Genomic DNA, 18,841 nt, shown 5'->3' on the forward strand with positions numbered 1-18,841 from the left:
AATTGGTTCAGTGGTAGCAGGTTTGGTTTTGGTTTTGATAGATGATATATATAAATACAGTAATTATATGTGTGTGTATATGTATGTATATGTATGTTTTTCCCCCATTCTGCTCTGTTTTAGCACCACAGTTAGAGTGTCCATGTCCTGAAAGCAAAGCCTGTGTCTTGAGCTTTTGAATCTACAATAGCTAACACTCTAGGTTCTCATGAAATATTTATGACTACTTGTGAACTTTTTTGCATCCAAGACTCTCTAGAGTCCATTTTAATATGCTTCTCAATCTGTTTTCACCACACCATATGCCCTCACCTACTCTGAAATCTAGGAATTCTTTGAGGAAAACCAAGCTGCTAGGATCGGGAGCTAGTATTTTTTGAGCTGTATCTGGGAGGTGATGCTTGTGTGTCTGTTCTGGTCCCCCCAGCTGCTCTAGAGAAGTGGACACATGAGCAACAGAGGGCCTGAGAGAGATGATGGAGGAGATCATGAGTGATTTCATGAGCAGAAAGATAAGAAAGAGCAGTAATCTGAAGACGCTGAGGTAAACAGTCTTTGGGCAACAAGGACAAATGGAGCATAGACATTGAAAGGGACTAATGTGTATAGCTGGCCAAGAAGGAACTTTAATAAAAATGTGACTGATTTCTTTTCTGTCTGTGCACATAAAGATCTTTGTAGCACTTATATTGTCCAATGGCCATTCCTCACTGATGTCATAGCTTCCACATTAGGAATAGGTAGCAACACTTTTACTCACGGTGCCAGGTTTCTTTGGGACCTCTTAGTACTGAAACAATATAAATCTTCTAGTCTCTGCAGTTCCCTAATAACAATACGGACTTTCACTTACTTCCAAAGAATCATACTATGCTTCACTGTTGATGACCACAAATACCAAAAAGTGTGATCAATCATCTGTTCTTTTGTGCTTGTTTAATTTACCACTTTTCCACTTGTATATTCCTTTGAACTTTTTTACACATGATTGATTGCTGTCTTTTGAGAATAAAGTCTCTCAGAGCTGACCACCCCCTGCCTTCCACACACCACACCAGCGGGAGTGAGGAGAGGAGCCTGTGGGCAGGGGAGAACAGTTCCATCTAGGCAAGCATGTCTGTCCCGCATCCAGCCCAGCTTAAGATTGTCGCGGGAGAGCCCGCCATCATACGCTGCCGGAGAGAAGATGGGACAGCATGCTATTGATGTTGCTGTGCGACAGGCTGACTGGCCCTCAGATAGGAGAGGCGTGGCCACTGCAGGGCAACTGCCTGGCAGCCTGTGAAGGGGGTGGGGTGACCACTCTGGTGCCAGTGGAGGAAGGCACACAGGTGAAAGACGCATGTTGCTGCTCCTCTTCCTCTGGGTGCTGTAAATCAGACTTGATACTATAGTTGGAAGATGGGTAGGCAAGAGCTGACAGGCCTTCATATGTGGCTCAAGCCTTATGTGTGGTGATCCAGCAGGAACCTAGATCCCTGAACTTTACTCAGAATCAGCACATCAGCACCATCCTGGTCATTCAAGCTCACGCGGTCCCACAAAAGAAACATTGTGCTTGCCGGTGGCCCTCCGGGCACTGGGACCTGGCCACAGGACCTGGGACAACCTCAAGACATGAGTCCCACGATTACTGTATGCGACCAGTATTATAAGAAGTCAAGGTATAGTTTAAAAACGGAAGAAACTGTTTTTTGATGGTTATGAGAGTGGGAGGGAGGGAGGGTGAGGGGTATTCACTAATTAGATAGTAGACAAGACTATTTTAGGTGAAGGGAAAGACAACACAATACAGGAGAGGTCAGCACAACTGGACTAAACCAAAAGCAAAGAAGTTTCCTGAATACAACCAAATGTTTCAAAGGCCAGAGTAGCAGGGCTGGGTGTCTGGGGACCATAGTTTCAGGGGATATCTAGCTCAATTGACATAACAAAAAGTGTTAAGAAAACATTCTGCATCCCACTTTGGTGAGTGGCATCTGGGATCATAAACACTAGCAAGCGGCCATCTAAGATGCATCAATTGGTCTCAGCCCACCTGGAGCAAAGGAGAATGAAGGACACCAAAGACACAAGGTAATTACGAGACCAAGAGACCGAAAGGGCCACATAAATCAGAGACTACATCAGCCTGAGACCAGAAGAGCTAGATGGTGCCTGGCTACAACGGATGACTGCCCAGACAGGGAACACAACAGAAAATCTCTGATGGAGCAGGAGAACAGTGGAATGCAGACCTCAAATTCTCGTAAAAAGACCAGACTTAATGGTCTGAGACTAGAAGGACCCTGGAGGTCATGGTCCCCAGACTGTCTCTTGGGCCAAGACTGGAACCATTCCCAAAGCCAACTCTTCAGACGGGTTGGTCTGGACTTCAGACAGAAAATGATACTGGCGAGGAGTGAGCTTTTTAGCTCAAGTAGACACATGAGACTATGTGGGCAGCTCCTGTCTGGAGGGGAGATGAGAAGGCAGAGGGGGGTGGGAGCTGGTTGAATGGACATGGAGAATACAGGGTGGAGAGGAGGAGTGTGCTATCTCATTAGAGGGAGAGCAGCTAGGAGTACATAACCCACTGCCGTCGAGTACATAGCAAGGTGTGTATAAATTTTTGTAGGGGAGACTGACTTGATTTATAAACTTTAAAACATGCACACACATGAAAGACATGAGTGCCAGAGCTCACAGGGCATCTGGTTAACCCCATGCATGGACTAGAAGGTTGGACAGTGCCTTGAAGGGGAGGAATGGGAATCAGCACATGCAGGTCCCTGCTTAAGCTCAGAAGGTCCTGCCCTTAGGGCTCTGCCAGACTTAGCCCGCCAGCCACGGAAGGGAGGAGTATTTATGCAATGTCGAGGTAGGTGCTTCCCGTGGCCAGGACCCATGCAGGAGCAGGCCCAGGCTTGGAGAGCCCAGCACAGATAACACTGCAGTCCCAGGTACTGGGGAGCGGTTTAGAATATTTTGATGAAAGCACCCCAAAGTGTGGGAGCCCCTGAGGGGTAATCCTGGAGCAGAGGTCCTGCTTGCTTGCCTGGGTCTAAGGGTGTTACTGCCTCTCAGCTGGGGCCAGCGGCCACTGCTGCTTAGAGAAGTACACACTAGGAAGTTCTGGAAGGTTTGTTTCTGAAGACAAAGTATGGAGGCCACAACTCTACCATGCTCAAGTTGGATTCACTTGTAGCTCTACATTGAGTCAGCCATGGCTCCGGCCAGCTACTTCCATTCCTGGAGTTGGTTTGTAAGTGGGAGCATCCCCTCCCCCTGCTCCCCCACCCCCCAGTCTAGAGCAGGTGCATCTCAAACTTCCTATGCCAGAGGGGTGGCACCTAGGGACCTTGTTAAAATGCAGATTCTGGTTCAGTAGATTGGGGGTGAGGTCAAGAACTGGCCCTTCTAACCAGCTCCCAGGTGATGCCGATGCTCCAGTCAGCAGACCAGGCTCCGAGTATTAAGGATCCAGACTTCCGTCAGCAGGAGAGAATCAGAGGCTGAAAGAAAAGCGTGAGTGAGGGAGCATGGGCGGGTTAGGAGAAGGAAAAGAAAGAGAAAGGTTTAGTCAAGCATAGACCATTCTTTCAGCTAATGTATTTCCTTCCCCAGCCTAAAGCTGGTTTCAGTTCCTAAGGGGTTCTTGGAGAACATTGCCTTATTCATTACCTCCAGTGTTTCCTGTTCTCTTACTCATGGCGAAGGTCCCAAAGGGACTGGAAATGTTGAACTTACAGGGCAGGCATTGCCACTCTTTTCTTTTCGACCAGATATTTGAGTGTCCACAAGTTCCTGTGACACGTGGCCCAGCACAAGATGTTTTATAAGGGGGTGTTGTGTATGTCTCCATTTCCACATGCGGAGTAGAAAAATCCTCAATACCTTCCGTGACTTGGCACAGCCTTGTAGATTCTAAAACCCATAGCCAGTCGAGTCGATTCCGACTCATAGCAACCCTATAGGACAGAGCAGAACTGCTCCATAGGGTTTCCAAGGAGCAGCTGGTGGATTTGAACTGCAGCCTTTTGGTTAGCAGCTGTAGCTCTTAACCGCTGTGCCACCAGGGCTCCGAAGCTTCTAAAAGGACAGCGAAAACTCATGTTAGAGCACGCAAGCACTTGCCGGACACATAGTAGGCCCTCACTAAGTGCCCCTTCCCCCATTTCCCCTCTTTGCAGTAATCCTACAGCTCTATGTACATGCTGGGTCTGCGTGTCTTATCACAATAGTAAGAAAACAGGCCATTTAAGAATTGTCTCGTGGGAAGAATTAAGGGAAAAAGGTCTTTTGCTCCATAGAAACACAAAGTTTGTTAATATTTAGCTTGAATTTTTATTCCACTCAATAAATCTTTTTAAAATGGTTAAAGTTTTTATGGCATATTACGTTTTCATTCTAATTGTAGCCATTCGTGTCACCAAGGGCGTTAATGTATCAAGAACACTAGATGTCAGGAGAGAACCAGCCAGGCTTGTGTTTAAACGGCGTTTGCATTTAATCATTCAGAGTACTAGGTTTTAGAAGGTTGTCAGATCTGAAGAACATTTAATAGTACAATTATTATATTTATTTAAGTACTAATGGGTTGTACAAAAGACATTGACACCTAATATAAGCATACCTCGGAGATATCGCAGGTCTGGTTCCAGACCACCGCAATAAAGCAGATAAAATAAAGTGAGTCACGGGAATTTTTTTTTTTTTTTTTTTGATTTCTCAGTGCATGCGAAAGTTATATTTACACTAGTCTACTCGGAGCCCTGGTTAAGAGCAGTGGTTAAGGGCTCAGGCTGCTAACCAAAAGTTTGGCAGTTCGAATCCACCAGCCGCTCCTTGGAAACCTATGGGGCAGTTCTACTCTGTCCTATAGTGTTGTTCTGAATAAGAATCGACTCAGCCGCAATGGGTTTGATTTTTTTGGTTTGGTAGTCTATTAAGTGTGCAATAGCATTACATACCTTAATTAAAAAAGTACTTTATTGCTAAAAAAATGCTAACCTTCAGGTAGCCTTCAGGTAGTCATAATGTGCTGGTGAAGGCTTTGCCTAGGTGTTGATGGCTGCTGACAGATTAGGGTGGTGGCTGCTGAAAGCTGGGGGGCTGTGGCAGTTTCTTAAAATAAGACAACGGTGTAGTTTGCCACATTGATTCACTCTTCCTTTCACAAAAGATTTCTCTGTAGCGTGCGATGCTGTTTGACAGCATTTTACTCACAGTGGAAATTCTTTCGAAATTGGAGTTAATCGTCTCAAACCTGGCAGCTGCTTGGTCAACTCAGTTTATGTAACGCGCTAAATCCTTTGTCGTCATCTCAGCAACGTTCACGGCGTCTTCACCAGGAGTAGACTCCATCTTAAGAAACTACTTTCTTTGTCACCCATAGGAAGCTACTCCTCATCCATTAAAGTTTTATCAGGAAATTGCAGCAATTCAGTCACATCTTCAGGCTCCACTTCTAATTCTAACTTCCTATTTCCACCACATCTGCAGCTACTTCCTTCACTGAAGTCTTGAATCCTTCAAAGTCATCCATAAGGGTGGGAATCAACTTCTTCCAAACTCCTGTTAATGTTGGTGTTTTCACCTCTTCCCGTGAATCACGAGTGTTCTTAATGACATGCAGAATGGTGAATCCTTTCCACAAGGATTTTTAATTTACTTTGCCCAGATCTATCAAAGGAATCACTATCTATCTATGGCAGCTGTAGCCTTACAAAATGTAGTTCTTAAATAATAAGACTTGGAAGTCAAAACTACTCCTTGATCCGTGGGCTGCAGGATGGATGTTGTGTTGGTAGGCATGAAAACAACAATCTCCTGCACATCTCCGTCAGAGCTCTTGGGTGTCCAGTTGCATTGTCAATGAGCAATAATATTTCGAAAGGAATCTTTTTCTGAGCAACAGATCTCAACAGTGGGATTAAAATATTCAGTAAACCTTGTTGTAAACAGATGTGCTGTCATCCAAGCTTTGTTGTTCCATTTATAGAGCACAAGCAGAGTAGACTTAGTGTAATTCTTAAGGGCTGTAGGATTTTTGGACTCGTAAATGAACATGGGCTTAGGCTTAAAGTCACCAGCTACATTAACACCTAACAAGAGAGTCAGGCTGTCCTTCGAAGCTTTGAAGCCAGGCATTGACTCCTCTCCAGCTGTGAAAGCCCTAGGTGGCGTCTTCTTCCGATATAAGGCTGTTCTGTCTACACTGACACTCTGCTTGCTGTGGCCCCTTCCTCAGTTATCTCAGCTAGACCTTCTGGGTCACTAGCTGCTGCTTCTACATTAGCGCTTGCTGCTCCACTTCGTACTTTTATGTTATGGAGACGGCTTCTTTCCTTAAAGCTCATGAACCAACCTCTGCTGGCTTCGAACTTTTATTCTGCAGCTTCCCCACCTTTCTCAGTCTTCAGAGAATTGAAGAGTATTCGGGCCTTGCTCTGGATTAGGCTTTGGTTTAAGGGATGTTGTGGCTGGTTTGATCTTCTATCCAGACCACTAAAACTTTCTCCATATGTTTTTTTCTTATTCTTGAGTTCACTGAAGTAACACTTTTAATTTCCTTCAAGAGTTTTTCCTTTCATTCACAACATGGCTAGTGGTTTGGTGCAAGAGGCCTTGCTTTCAGCCTGTCTTGACTTTCGACATGCCTTCCTCACTAAGCTTAATCATTTCTAGACTATTCCTTTTGCTTGAACACTTAGAGGCCATTGTAGGGTTATTAATTGGCCTAATTTTAATATTGTCTTGTGTCAGGAATAGGGAGACCCAAGGAGAGGTAGAAAGAGAAATGACTGGTCGGTGGAGCAGTTAGAACACACACGCAACATTTATCGATTAAGTTTATTGTTTTATATGGGCATGGTTCATGGCGCCCCAAGACAATTACAATAGTAACATCAAAGATCACTGATCAAAGATCACCATAATAGGTATAATAATAATAATGAAAAAGTTTGAAATATTTTGAGAATTACCAAAATGTGACACAGAGACACCAAGTGAGCGCATGCTGTTAGAAAAATGCCACCAATTGACTTGCTTGACGCAGGGTGCCACAAAACTTCAATTTATAAAAAATGTGGTATCTGTGAAGCACAATAAAATGAAGATGCCTGTATTATATGTGTTTTACTCTGATCTATAAGGAGGCCCTGAAGTTCTAGATTAAAGGAAAAAAAAATCAGCAATTAAGGTCTAGGAACTTTCGTGTGGGATATCCCTGGGTGGTGCAAACAGTTAAGTGCTCAACGACTGACTGAAAGGATGGTGCTTCAAACCCACCCAGAGGCTCCTCGGAAGACAGGCCTGGTGATCTGTTGCTGAAAGGTCACAGACTTGAAAACCCTACAGAGAAGTTATACTTTGACATACCCAGAGTGGCCATGAGTCAGCATCAGCTCCATGGCAACTGGTACTGGTACTTCCGCCTACGAAAATGTGTGGGCTGTATGCAAAGTACCGACTGCCCTTCCCCTCTGTCTAAGTGGGCAACTTCCAAGCTAGAGGGGTGTTTTCTAGAGCCTCCTATAACGAGCAGTGCTTCTGAGGAGGCCTGCAGGTAAGGCACCAAATCAATCCATTGTTCCCTGAACATCTTCTGTAAGCAAAATATGGGCAGGAGAAGCACTTTGATTTAAAAATACACTGACAGAGTTGGGATTTTTTTCTATAAAATAACCTTTCTCAATGCAATGCACTCTACATCTTGTCATGGCTTCCCTTCAAACTTAAGGAAAAGTGCTTAATCATTAGTTTTCCTATTGAACTTGTTCTTCTTTGCATAGATTAAGCATGATTCTAGGCTTCTAGTTCTCTGATGTTTATTAAAATTTCTCATAACCCTAATTTAGAGCCAGTTCATAATACAGATTGTCTTCAGAATTTTACACTATCACTTTATCACTTTTGCTGTAGTTTAGCATCAAGTTTAGTCCATCCTAGAAAGTTTTCAGGGAAAATCTCAAGAATTTGAGAGAATCAGAGAAAGAATCTCAGAAGAAGAAAATGTAGACTACATTGAGGGCAGTGGGAAGAATCTCTGTTTCCATTGTTGTTGTTAGTGGCTGTCAGGTTGAGTCCAACTCTTAGCAACCCCATGTGTGCAGAGTAGAACTGCTCCAAGGTTTTGTTTTTTTTTTTTTAATAGGGTTTTCAAGGCTGTAACCATTAGAAAGCAGATCACCAGGCCTGCCTTCTGAGGAGCCTTTGGGTGAGTCTGAATGCCAACCTTTTGGTTAGTGAGCAAGCACTTAACTGTTTGCCTCACTCAGGGATTCCCCTATTTCCATTAGTACAGTCCAAATAGTGATTGTCTTTGCTTAGCCACATCACCTCTTCCTCGCCAATTACGCCAGACCATTTGCAGATTAAAATCACAGTTCTCTCTTACCTGGTTCATATGTCATGTTGTCTATTCCGCTTTCCAGCTGGACAAAGAGTGGAAAGAGTGCTGAAAATCAGGACACCCACAATCGAGTCCTATTTTGACACTTTCTAACTAAGCTTGGGCAAATTACTTGATCTGCTTAGTCATGGAAATTTCTACGTAAATTCTGGATACTTCATATTCTTTAAAATTGTTCTATAAAATTTTAAACCTGGAATAGGCACTTTTCTTCTTTCATAGTTTCTGATCATCTAAAAATTATTTAATGTATTTTTCACAAAGTTGAATAGCACAATAGAATAGTTTTCAGCTCTGCAGTTAGGAGTTTTACTTTGCCAATAGTTAAAATGATAATTTCTGCTTCAACTGTATAATGTAAATTGAAGTGAGGAGGGGCACTTATAAATATTTTCTTATCCAGCTGAAAGGATGTAAGTTACTTGATGCCTCTTTATTAGTATTTACCTAGAAACAAAGGGGCTAAGCAAATGATATATGTCAATTTTTTAGTATAATTAAAGATAAAGGTTGACCCCAATTTTAAGTGAAAATAGCCACACAAAACAAGATTTAAATTGTCTTAGAATAGAGCATGTGAAGCCGGACAGTGAAAAAGGAGACCAAAAGAAGAACTGATGCATTTAAATTATGATGTTAGCCAAAGAATGAACAAATCTGTTTGGGGGGAAGTACAGCCAGAAGGTTCCTTTGAAGCAAGGATGGTGAGACCTTGTCTCATGTACTTTAGACATGTTAACAGGAGGGACCTGTCCCTGGAGAAGGACATCATGCTTGGTAAAGCAGAGGATCAGTGAAAAAGAGAAAGATCTTCAACAAGATGGATTGACACAGTGGCTACAACAATGGGCTCAAACATACCTGCTATTGTGAGGATGGAGCAGGGCCGGGCAGCATCTAGTTCAGCTATCATAGGGCCATTAGCAGTTGGAACCGACTCCATGGCATCTAACAACAACAACAAAATGGAGTTTAAAACAATAACAATGATAATAAAAAATATTTTTAATGATAAAAGTCCTTCCATTATTTTCCCTTGGAATATTTTCACGTAGTTGCAAATTCAATTGTGTGTCCTGCTTTTTTTTTTTTTTAAACTCGATCCAAAGCGCATTTCCATGTTGCTACATGGCCATCCTAGCTGGAGGGATCCTCATCCTTTGGGAGGATCAGATGGCCCAGCACAGTGCCTGGCCTGTCCCGTTAGGATTGGCCAGTGTGGGAGGCAGGTGGAGGGGTCAGACAGGGCAGCTATGTGGTTCACAGTTGGGCAGTGAGGCACTTCCCAGCCAAGGTACACAGCGGGAATCAGAAAGGGCTAGAGAAAAAGGGCGAGAGCAATTGCGTCACTGGAGAATGGACTAAACTAGAATTAGGGACCAAACCAAAGAAAGATTGCAGCATAGGCAGGTTCCCCCAAGCCAGGAGAGTCCAAGATGAGCACCCCCATACCCTGGGGGAATTAGATTGCAGCTTACTTTATGGGTGTTCAGGCATGTGGTTTGGGGCAAGTCTCTGTCTCGGAGATGTGGTGTCAAGACTTACATTAACTGTATTTTCAATGACTGCAAGATAGTCTATCTGTAAAAGCGACCAGTATTTACCTGTACTGGCGTGTAGGGTGGTTACCTTAAAGCCGCACCCAGGTTGTAGGCTCTGGTTGCAGGTTTCCTGGGTGAGGACTGCTGCGGACCCCCAGGCACTGTTCATTTCAGACCTCCTCTCTTTTGTATTTTCTCTCCCCGTTGGGCTTGATATTCAGGTTTGCTTTCCTCTTACTCAGCCCGTTTGGGTTTGTGGGTCTCTGGAGATGGTTTGCCTGGCTTTTTGACTCACCAGCATGATATACAGGGTCAGGCTCCAGCCCAAGCCTTGACCTCAGCTGTGTGAGCACCTGCAGCCTGTAGTCCATTTACTGGAGCAGAACTCCCCTTGGGTGGGGAGGACTTCCCGGCCTTGCATTCCCTGGGTAAGTTTATTTCAAGCAGAAGTGCTAAGAAGCCCCAATTTGGACTTAAGTTTAAGCTATGATTTCCAGTGCAGCTTTGTTCTTGTTGTTAGTTGCCATCAAGTTGAGTCTGACTCATGTCTGTAGAGTAGAACAGCTTTGCAGCTTTAAATAGCAATAATTATAGTATTTTAATCTTTTCCTAACTTCCATGTGTATAAGGAAGGTTGAAGGACTAAGCTTCCTCAGAACCCCTCATATCTGCAAACTGCAGTCAGATAAAGGCCATTGCTCAGCTTTTCCATGGGAGTAGCTTATAGTCATTCTCAGGATGAGGTTACTTGCATGGCCTGATATTGCTGCAGCTTCCTAGGGTTTCCTAGGCATCACTAGCCCTTCCGATGCACCACCAGGTTGGCAGGCATCGGGTTGGCACATGTTCGCCAGGCTCGGTATCGTGCTTCCTTTGTCTTCTACCACAGGAAGGGGGTTCCAGGTCCAGGAAGAACTCACTGGTTGAGGAGATTGAGGAGATACTGAATTCAGGGATGTCGGGCAGTGTTTCAGAAGTTTTATTGGGTAACCACAATTCCCCCTCCAATTTAGTGGCTTAAAGAAACAAGCATTTTATTTACCTCATGATACTGTGGCTCTGCTGGCTGTCCTGGTCTGGGCCGGCAGTGGGTCACCCATGTGCTCTGCCTTAGACCCAGATCCTTCTAGAGCCAGCCCACCAGGCTGAGTGCACCAAAAGGGGTGTTAATGCAATCCCCCATCTGCCAGCTTTGTCCAAGCACTGGCCCATTGAGATAGGACAGCTAAAACTTTGTGGGCCTCGAGTCTTACATGTCACTGAGCCCCTGTGCCCCTGCCTGGTGACTGCTTGCTGCCTTCTCATCTCTACATGCCTGGGAAATTTCTTACACAGATTTCTCTTTTATTTGCCTTCCCTTATGCCATGAGTCTTATGTGAGACCTTCACTAAGACGGTAGCTTTTATCTCCTAGAGTGCCCACTGTCACTCCCCCTTTTCACTGAGGATTAGGGAAAGCTGATGCCTCCATGCACTGCCAAGTCACCCAGCATCTGCCCTCAGCCCTTGTTTGGAGCCTTTGTTCAAGAGGCAGCTCCATCAGTCCACCACTCATTCATTGACCAAGGGCCAAGTGGAGCAACCAGGAGAGGACCAGCACAATCTGCAGCCTCTCAGCCACGGGACCTTCTCCTCTGTGCCGCTGCCCCATGGAGGAATGGGTGGGTTCTGGGATTTCACCCTGACTACTTCCTCACTCCCTCTCGCTTGTGGCTCTGGGGCTGGCTTCTGGGAGTTGGAAGCCTGGCTGGGATTGGTAGGGCTTTTTTAGCTGTGGTAAATATATATGTAACAAAACACTTGCCATCTCCACATTTTTCACATGTGCAATTCATGTGACATTGTCTTCATCATGTTGTGCAACCATCACCACTATCATTTTCACATTATTATACCACCATTAACAGAAGCTTAGTGCTCCCTAAGGACTGAGTCCCCCTTTCCTAGTCTGCTCCTAAAAAACTTACCATCGAGTTGATTCTGACTCATGGCAATCTCATGTTTCAGAAGAGAACTGTACTCCATATGGTTTTCAATGACTAATTTTTCAGAAATAGATCTCCAGGCCTTTCTTCTGAGTTGCCTCTGGGTAGACTCAAGCCTACAACTTTTCTGTTAGCAGCCCAGTGCTTTAGCTGTGTCACTCCCGTTGATGTTGTTGTGAGGTGCCATCCAGTGGGTTCCGACTCATAGTGACCCTATATACAACAGAAGGAAACACTGCCTGGTCCTGTGCCATACTCACAATTATTGCTACGTTTGAGCCCATTGTTGCAACCACTGTGTTGATCCATCTCACTGAGCATTGTCCTCTTTTTCATCGACCCTCTACTCCACCAAGCATGATGTCCTTCAGGGACTGGTCCCTTCTGATAATGTGTCCGAAGTATGTAAGATGAAGTCCTGCCATCCTCGCTCCTAAGGAGCACACTGGCTGTATTTCTTCTAAGACAGATTTGTTTGTTCTTCTGGCAGTGCAAGGTATACTCAGTACTCTTTGCCAACACCATAATTCAAAGGTATCAATTCTTCTTTGGTCTTCCTTATTCATTGTCCAGCTTTCACATGCATATGAGCCAATTGAAAATACTATGGCTTGGGTCAAGCACAATTTGTCAGCACTTTAGTCCTAACATCTTTGCTTTTTAACCCTTTAAAGTGGTCTTTTGCAGCCTGGAAACCGTGGTGGTGTAGTGGTTAAGTGCTACAGCTGCTGACCAAAAAGGTCAGCAGTTTGAATCCACCAGGCACTCTTTGGAAACTCTATGGGGCAGTTCTACTCTGTCCTACAGGGTCGCTATGAATCGGAATCAACTCGATGGCAATGGGTTTGGTTTTTTGCAGCATATTTGCCCAATGAATTTGTTGTTTGATTTCTTGACTGCCTCTTCCACAGGTGTTGATTATGAATCGAAGTAAAATGAAATCCTTGACAACTCCAATCTTTTCTTGATTTTTCATGATGTTGCTTATTGATCTAATTGTAAGGATTTTTGTTTTCTTTATGTTGAGGTGTAATCCATACTGAAAGCTGTAGTCTTTGATCTTCATCAGTAAATGCTTCAAGTCCTCTTCACTTTCAGCAATTAAGGTTGTGTCATCTGCATATTGCTGGTTGTAAATGGGCCTTTCTCCAATCCTGATGCCCTGTTCTTCTTCATATAGTCCAGTTTTTTGGATTATTTGCTCAGCATACAGATTGAATAAGTATGGTGAAAGGGTACAACCCTGATGCACATCTTTTCTGATTTTAAACCATGTAGTATCCATTTGTTCTGTTTGATCAACCCTCTTGATCTATGCACAGGTTCTACATGAGCACAATTAAGTGTTCTGGAATCCCCATTCTTCGAAATGTTATCCATTATTTGTTATGATCCACACAATCGAAAACTTTTGCATAGTCAATAAAACACAGGTAGACATCTGTCTGGTATTCTCTGCTTTCAGCCAAGATCCATCTGACGTCAGCAAAGATAGCCCTCATTCCACATCCTCTTCTGAATCTGGCTTGAATTTCTGGCAGTTCCCTGTCAGTGTACTGCTGCAATGTTTTTGAATTATCTTCAGCAAAATTTTACTTGCGTATGACATTAATGATATTGTTCAATAATTTCTGCATTCTGTTGAACCACCTTTCTTTGGAATGGCACAAATATGGATCTCTTCCAGTCGGTTGTCCAGGTAGCTGTCTTCTAAGTTTCTTGGCTTAGATGAGTGAGTGCTTCCAGGTATGCATCTGTTTGTTGAAACATCTCATTTGGTATCCTGTCAGTTCCTGGTACCTTGTTTTTTTTGGCAGTGCCTTCAGTGCAGCTTGGACTTCTTCCTTCAGTACCTTTGGTTGTTGATCATATGCTACCTCCTAGAATGACTGAACATTGACCAAATCTTTTTGGTACAGCAACCCTGTACTCCTTCCATCTTCTTTTGATATTTCCTGCACCATTCAATATTTTGCCCCAAAAATCTTACAATATTGCAGCTCAAGGCTTGAATTTTTTCTTCATTTCTTTTGGCTTGAGAAATGCTGAGAGTGTTCTTCCCTTTTGGTTTTGTAACTTCAGGTCTTGGCACATGTCATTACAATACTTTGTCTTCTCAAGTCATCCTTTGAAATCTTCTGTTCAGCTCTTTTACTTCATCATTTCTTCCTTTTGCTTTAGCTACTCTAAGTTCAAGAGCACGTTTCAGAGTCTCTTCTGACATCATCTTGGTCTTTTCTTTCTTCCCTGTCTTTTTAGTGACCTTTTGCTTTCTTCATGTATGATGTCCTTAATGTCATCCCACAACTTGTCTGGTCTTTGGTCATTAGTATTCAATGTGTCAAATCTATTCCTGAGATCTCTACATTTAGATGGGATATGCTCAAGGTCATACTTTGGCTCTTGTGCACTTGTTTTAATTTTCTTCGGCTTCAACTTGAACTTGCATAGGAGCAATTGATGATCTGTTTCACAGTTGGCCCCTGGCCTTGCTCTGACTGATGATATTGAGCTTCTCCATCTTCTCTTTCCACCGATGTAGTCAGTTTGATACCTGTGTATTCCATTTGGTAAGGTCCATGTGCATAGTCACCATTCATGTTTTTGACAAAAGGTACTTGCAATGAATAAGATGTTGGTCTTGCAAAGTTCTGTCATGTGATCTCCAGAGTCATTTCTATCATCAAGGCCATATTTTCCAATTACTTCTTTGTTTCCAACTTTTGCATTCCAATCACCAGTCATTCTCAATGCATCTTGATTGCATGTTTGATCGATTTCAGACTTCAAAAGTTGATAAAAATCTTCAATTTCAAGGAGACAGGGCCAAGATGGCAGAATAGACAGTTGCTTCTGGAGAGCTCTTTTACAACAAAGACCCCCAAAATGAAACGAATGTATTTATGACAAGCTAGGAGCCCTGAACATCAAAGGCAAGGTTAGAAAATGAACTGAAGGGGAGGGGGAGAACAGACAGTTCAGAAGCGGAGAGGAGTTACCAGACCTGAATTGCCAGGAGCCCTCAGGCACCGTTTCCGGGAGGAGCTGTGGTGGGCTGGTGGTAGCATTCGACTGTAGTTTCCTCAGTGAGAAGCAGCCAGCTGCACAGCCTACTTACACCTCTGGAACCAGAGAACGACACTCTTGGCAAAAGCTAAGTACTTGTGTATATTCTTCTGTGCCTCCCACCCCCAAGCTGGCTTCTGTGGCTGTTGATTTCCCTGGGCCTGAGATAGGCCTTGTTGAGCACCTAGAGCCATCCTCCAGGCCCTGGAGAAGGAATAAATTTGCAATTGGGGGAAAATATAATTTGCAAGCTCCACTAACTGGGGGAGCCCAGGACAGAAGTGGCTTCTGTCCAGGCATAAATGGTCCGGGGACTTTGAGTACCTTTTCCCCCTGCATAGATCAGTGTGGGCCTATTTCAGGAGAATAGGCCCCTGTTAGCAGACTCTAACTGTTTCAGCTGTGTGGTGGACAGGAGGGTGTTTGATGTTTGACGGTGCTTTGCCTATTAAACATTTGGGCATATCAAAACAAAACAAAGCAAGAAGCTATGACACAGTAAGCAAACATAAACTAATACAATAACTTATACATGGCTTGGAGACAACAGTCACTGTCAAGCCACATAAAAAAACATATCACGATTGCCTCGACGAGCTCTTAAAACAAAGAATCAAGGGATCTTCTAGATGAAAGTGCCTTCCCAGAATTACCAGAGGCAAAATATAAAAAATTGATATACAGAGCCTTTCAAGACATCAGAAAGGAAATTAGGCAATATGTAGAACAAGCCAAGGAACACACAGATAAAGCAGTTGAAGAAATTAAAAAGATTACTCAGGAACATAATGAAAAATTTAATAAGCTGGAAAAATACATAAACAGACAGCAATCAGAAATTCAGAAGATTAACAGTAAAATTACAGAAGTAGACAACTCAATAGAAAGTAAGAGGAGCAGAATTGAACAAGTAGAAGGCAGAATTCCTGAACTTAAAGATAAATCACTTGGCACTAATATATTTGAAGAAAAATCAGATAAAAGAATTTAAAAATTGAAGAAACCTTAAGAATCATGTGGGACTCTATCAAGAGAAATAACCTACGAGTGATTGGAGTACCAGAACAGGGAGGGATAACAGAAAATACAGAGAGAACAGTTGAAGCTTTGTTGGCAGAAAACTTCCCTTACATAGTGAAAAATGAGATATCTATCAAAGCTGCTCATGAAACTCCACATCAAGTAGATTTTAAAAGAAAGTCACCAAGATATATTATAATCAAACTTGCCAAAACCAAAGATAGAGAATTTTAAGAGCAGCTAGGGATAAATGAAAGTCACCTACAAAGGAGAGCCATTAAGAATAAGCCTAGACTACTTGGCAGAAACCAGGCAGGCAAGAAGGCAGTGGGATGATTTATACATAAAATTGAAGGAAGAAAATTGCCAGCCAAGAATCATATATCCAGCAAAACTGTCTCTCAAACATGAAGGTGAAATTAGGACATTTCCAGATAAACAGAAGTTTAGGGAATTTGTAAAATCAAAGGAAAACTACAAGAAATACTAAAGGGAGTTTTTTGGTTAGAAAATCAATAATATCAGGTATCAACCCAAGACTAGAACACTGGGCAAAGCAATCAAAAGTCAACCCAGACAGGGAAATCACACAAATAAATCAAGATTAAAAAAACACTCAAAACACGGAAACAGCGATGTTATTATGTAAATATGTAAAAGACAACAACGTTAAAACAACAAAGAGGAACTAAGAAATGTAGTCTCAGATCTTCCATATGGAGAGGAAGAAAAGGTGATACAAAGAAAAAAAAGTTAGGTTTAAATTTAGAAAAATAGTGTAAATAATAAGGTAACCACAAAGGACGCAAACTATTCCACGCATCAAAACAAAACGCAAAAAAAAAATAGAGACTCAGCAGAAACAAAATCAACAACAATGAATATGAGGAAAGGACAATATATACTCAACACATAAAATTAAGTGGGAAAAAGAAACTGTCAACAACACACAAAAAAAGACATCAAAATGATAGCACTAAATTCATACCTATCCATAATTACGCTGAACGTAAAAGGACTAAATGCACCAATAAAGAGACAGAGAGTGGCAGAATGGATTAAAAAGCACGATCCATCTATATGCTGCCTACAGGAGACACACCTTAGACTTAGAGACACAAACAAGCTAAAACTCAAAGGATGGAAAAAAATGTATCCCGCAAACAACAATCAAACCAGAGCAGGAGTAGCAATATTAATTTCTGACAAAATAGACTTTAAAGTTAAATCCATCATAAAGGATAAGGAAGTACATTATATAATGATTAAAGGGACGATATACCAAGAAGATATAACCATATTAACTATTTATGCACCCAATGACAGGGCTGCAATGTATATAAAACAAACTCTATCAGCATTGAAAAGAGAGATAGACAGCTCCACAATAATAGTAAAAGACTTCAACACACCACTTTCAGTGAAGGACAGGACATCCAGAAATAAGCTCAATAAAGATATGGAAGATCTAAATGCCACAATAAACCAACTTGACCTCATAGACATATACAGAATGCTCCACCCAACAGCAGACAAGTATACTTTCTTTTCTAGTGCACATGGAACATTCTCTAGGATAGACCACATATTAGTCATAAAGCAAGCCTTAGCAGAATCCAAAACACTGAAATATTACAAAGCATCTTCTCTGACCATAAGGCCATAAAAATAGAAGTCAATAAAAGAAAAAGCAGAGAAAAGAAATCAAACATTTGGAAACTGAACAATACCCTGCTCAAAAAACAACTGGATTATAGAAGACATTAAGGATGGAATAAAGAAATTCATAGAATCCAATGAGAAGGAAAACACTTCCTATCAGAACCTTTGGGACACAGTCAATGCAATGCTCAGAGGCCAATTTATATCAATAAATACACATATCCAAAAAGAAAAAGGGCCAAAATCAAGGAATTATCCCTACAACTTGAAAAAATAGAAAGAGAGCAACAAAAGAAACCCTCAGGCACCAGAAGAAAACAAATAACAAAAATCAGAGCAGAACTAAATGAAATAGAAAACAGAAAAACAATTGAAAGAATTAACAAGACCAAAAGCTGGTTCTTTGAAAAAATCAACAAAATTGATAAACCTTTGGCCAAACTGACAAAAGAAAAACAAGAGAGGAAGCAAATAACCCAAATAAGAAATGAGATGGGCAATATTACAACAGATTCAACTGAAATTAAAAGAATCATATCAGATTACAATGAAAAATTGTACTCTAACAAATTTGAAAACCTAGAAGAAATGGATGAATTCCTAGAAACACACTACCTACCTAAACTAATACAAACAGAGGTAGAACAACTAAATGGACCCATAACAAAAGAAGAGATTGAAAAGTTAATCAAAAAACTCCCCCAAAAACAAAGCCTTGGCCCAGACAGCTTCACTGCAGAGTTCTACCAATGTTTCAGAGAAGAGTTAACAGCACTCCTACTAAAGGTATTTCAGAGCACAGAAAAGGATGGAATACTTTTGAACTCATTCTATGAAGCTACCATATCCCTGATACCAAAACTAGGCAAAGACACCACAAAAAAGGAAAATTACAAACCTATATCCCTCATGAACTTATATGCAAAAATCCTCAACAAAATCTAGCCAATAGAATTCAACAACATGTCATAAAAATAATTCAGCATGACCAAGTGGGATTAATACCAAGTATGGAGGAATGGTTCAACATTAGAAAAACAATTAATATAATCCATCATATAAATAAAACAAAAGAGAAGAATCACATGATTTTATCAATTGATGCAGAAAAGGCATTTGACAAAGTTCAATACCCATTCATGATCAAAACTCTCAGCAAAATAGGAGTG

Source organism: Elephas maximus, chromosome 15 (assembly GCF_024166365.1).
Source record: "Elephas maximus indicus isolate mEleMax1 chromosome 15, mEleMax1 primary haplotype, whole genome shotgun sequence".
NCBI classification, from domain to species: domain Eukaryota; kingdom Metazoa; phylum Chordata; class Mammalia; order Proboscidea; family Elephantidae; genus Elephas; species Elephas maximus.